This window comes from Squalius cephalus (assembly GCF_949319135.1).
Source record: "Squalius cephalus genome assembly, chromosome: 17".
Classification (NCBI taxonomy): Eukaryota; Metazoa; Chordata; class Actinopteri; order Cypriniformes; family Leuciscidae; genus Squalius; species Squalius cephalus.
Window position 1 is genome coordinate 917,388 of NC_137138.1, and position 3,823 is coordinate 921,210.

Below are 3,823 nucleotides of genomic sequence, written 5' to 3' on the forward strand. Positions count from 1 at the left end.
CGCTTCAGTATCTGCGAACTCAAACATGTGTAAGTACCGAGCTTTTATACAATGAGCCTACGAATATGATTGGATAGAAGTGAAGGCAATAGGTGACGTAGTAATTGAGTCTTCCCGGCAGAACTTATGCTAAAGCTTTCAGTTCTGCATGTCTCTGATCAATACTGAATATATTTCCAGTGAATATGTTGTAGTTTCACAGCTAGTCATTAAAGGTGCTCTAAGCGATGCTGGGTGACGTCACTTCTTGTTGACGTTTCGAAGTATTGTCAAACAAAACGGAAGCTAGCTCGACCCTCCTCCTCCTCATCCTGTCCCCTCCCCCTCCCTCCCGTGCTTCCTGAAACAGTCATGAACCATTTAGAAAAACCAAACTGGATTTACACGCCTGTCCATCAGAAACAGAGCCTCCTGAATGTCGGATCGGAAGCCCTTTTGCTGGCGGAGTTCTCGCCACCTTTTGAACGCTTTTCCGATGTAAATTCGGGACTTCGCGCGTCCCTTCTCCTTTTCACTATTCTTTGTTATTTGTTCATCGGAACGTCGTCTCTTTGGTCGTGTGTCGGCAAGAATATACATTTTTAACGTTAGTCGTTGTCATTGTCTAGGTAACGACAAGCTCTTCATGATCTCTCCTCTAGCTAACTTCCCTCTTCATGCTTCTCTCTCCTCCACCCCCCCCCCCCATGTGCACACGCACTAATAATTCTTTAATTGCTAATTAAATTGCTAATTACTAATTATTACTAATTACTAATTGCTAATTGCTAATTATCCACCCCCACTCCCAAAACACTGTTTGTTATGTTTCGTGGTCCAGGCTGGGCCAGTTTGTTTTTGTTGTCGTTTGTGGAGCCTGGGCTCTCTGCAGAGACCGCGTGTCTTTATAGTGTGTTCAGGGGACAGGCAGCGAGTGGATAGTGAGGAGATGTTTCCTGGACGTGACAAAAAATGTTTTGGCCTAAAAAACGCGTGACATCGCTTAGAGCACCTTGTCATGTGATCAGAATATGAGATGAATCTGATGATGTCCAGCGTCGGTGTCATTGATCAGATTGTTGTTTTCAGTGATTTATGTGACGATGCTGCAGTAAATGAGCGTCTCGTTCAGATTCACAGTGTTTCTCTTTCCGCTGGTGGTATTTTCAGACACTGACAGTGAAATGGATTAAAGCGGGTTTGCTGACAGTGAACATATCAAATGTGCCGCTTGTGAATGTAGAAAGCAACATTCACAGGGCTTATGAATATCTCTCTCTCTCTCTCTCTCTCTTGATCACCTGCTTTGTCTGAAGTGAGTCACCTTGCAAATATATGAATAGTAAATGCAGGGAAAGTAATCTGCTTCCTGACGGATACACGGATGCATTTGCATAAATCGCTGCCAGAAGCCTCTCTCCTGGAGAACCGGGATCCTGCGACCGGAATCCACAATAACACACCGCAACAAAGGGAAAGGAAGGGACAGCAAATATTATTATTATTATTATTATTATTATTAATGCAACAATTACATAAAGAAAATATTCATAATACACAATATCAAAGACAAAATGGCACATTGGTAACATTTAGAGTGGCCCTAAATTATAAAAATGTTTTTATTCATTTTTTTTTATTAATGCTCATTTAAATTTTAAAAAACGTGCGTGTGTGTGTGTGTGTGCATCCTGCTAAACCCTACATTATGAGGAAAACAGCTCATAAATCATACCATTACGTCTATGGAATGTCCCCATAAAGATAGAGAACCAGACATGTTTGTGTGTGTGTGTGTGTGTGAGTGTGTGTGTGAGTGTGAGTGAGAAAGAGTGTGAGTGAGTGTGTGTGTGTAGGTTTCAATGTTTAGCTGGTTAGTTTGGTCATTTACTTTTTATCTGTAACCCAACTGTGTCTTTCTCTGTTGATGGACTGTTACAGTAAATCATATTAAATCTGGTGCAGGATTTAATTTGAAACAATTTTCACTCAGAAAATCAAATATATCAAATATATTTGGTGTATGTGTGTCTCTTTAGGTCTTTAATAATGTTCTCAAAAGTTTACACTATTCATTTGTCGTTCATGGAATGTTTTTATCTGATGTTCATCTAACATTATTTAAATGTTGCTACTTATTCAGAAAACATTCAAAAGTAACATTTCCATAATGTTTGAATAATGATACAATATGTTTCCTTAACGTTCGCATAACCAAGGGGAAAAAATAACATTTTAAAAACTCAACGTTCAGAGAAATAACGTTTTCATAACTGAAATGGGAATGTTGGCGTTAAAACATATTTTTAGCTGAGAAGACACACATCTTCACATCATAATCAATATCATCTCAGTGTTTCCCACGTTTTTCACGACTCTCTGTGACTGTGATGTTTATAAAACGACCCTCAACATCAGTCACACACACACACACACACACACACACACACACACACACACACACACACACACACACACGTGTTTCTGAAGGATTCTGGGATACGTCTGGTTTCACAGACGGCCACTTCCACTTTCTGTCAAAATACATCAAAACGCCTCAAGCACAAAGTCGTGGTTTTCACTGAAAAGATTTTAAATTGCATTCAAATTACACAGCAGGAGCCTCTTGTTGTGTGTTTTGCAATTTCTTTTTGATTTGCGTCTCACAGATTGTCAGAGCGAGTCCCTCTCCAGAATCACCTGTCGATAAAACACCCAAACAGTCCCGAGGCTCGTTCTTCTAAATAATCTTCCTGTTGATTCTTCATCAGGAATCAGTTTTAAGAGCTCATCATCACGGATCCTCCAGTGTCTCTTAAACACACACATGATGTTCGGGTGAAACGACACACTGTTTTTATCTCTCGCTTCAGTCAGAATGAACCATGAGAGGAAGATCATATAGGTGTTTCTGTTCAACTGGTGATGTCTACGTCATCAGCGTTCATAACTGAACATCTGATGATGATGTGGTCTGAAGATTCAGAAAACATTATTAAGAGTCGATATTAAAGCTGCATTCATCTGTGAGGATTGAATAATGTCTTCCGTCATGTTGCTTCTCCAGTAAATTACAGTTTTTCTTGATTGCTTAAACACTGTAACCAGGCTTTTGAACTAAAATGTCAAAACCATAACGCCATTTATCAAAAAGCACACCCGTTTCCCTAAACTTTAAAAACTATTCCGTTTTGACACATGAGTCAGATTTGTTGAACTGTCACTGCAAAACTCTACACACAATTGCCTACACCATGTGGTCATTTAGAAAGCACTAGCATTCAATATTGTTCACTCAAGTCATCACAGCTTCAGCTCAGTTAGCACACAATTACCCAAGTGGAAACACTAAGAGTCAAATCTGATCACACACCAATCAGAGCCTTCAATAGATAGATAGAAGGGCCAGAGTCAGTTCATGGGGTTTTTGAACAATGGATCCAGAAAGACATGAAGGAAGAGGTTGAGGACACTGGAGTGGAGGAGGAGGAGTAGGAGGAGGACACTGGAGTGGAGGAGGAGGAGGAGGAGGAGGAGGTTTAGTAGGACGAGGAGGAGGAGGAGGAGGTGCAAGAGGAGGTGGAGGTGGAGGAGGAGGAGGAGGACACTGGAGTGGAGGAGGAGGAGGAGGAAGAGGTGGAGGTGGAGATTTAGGAGGTGGAGGAGGAGGAGGTGGAGGAGGTGGAGGAGGTGGAGGAGGTGGAGAAGGAGGACACGAGTGGAGGAGGAGGAGGAGGAGGAGGAGGAGGTTTAGTAGGACGAGGAGGAGGAGGAGGAGGTGCAAGAGGAGGTGGAGGTGGAGGAGGAGGAGGAGGAGGACACTGGAGTGGAGGAGGAGGAGGAG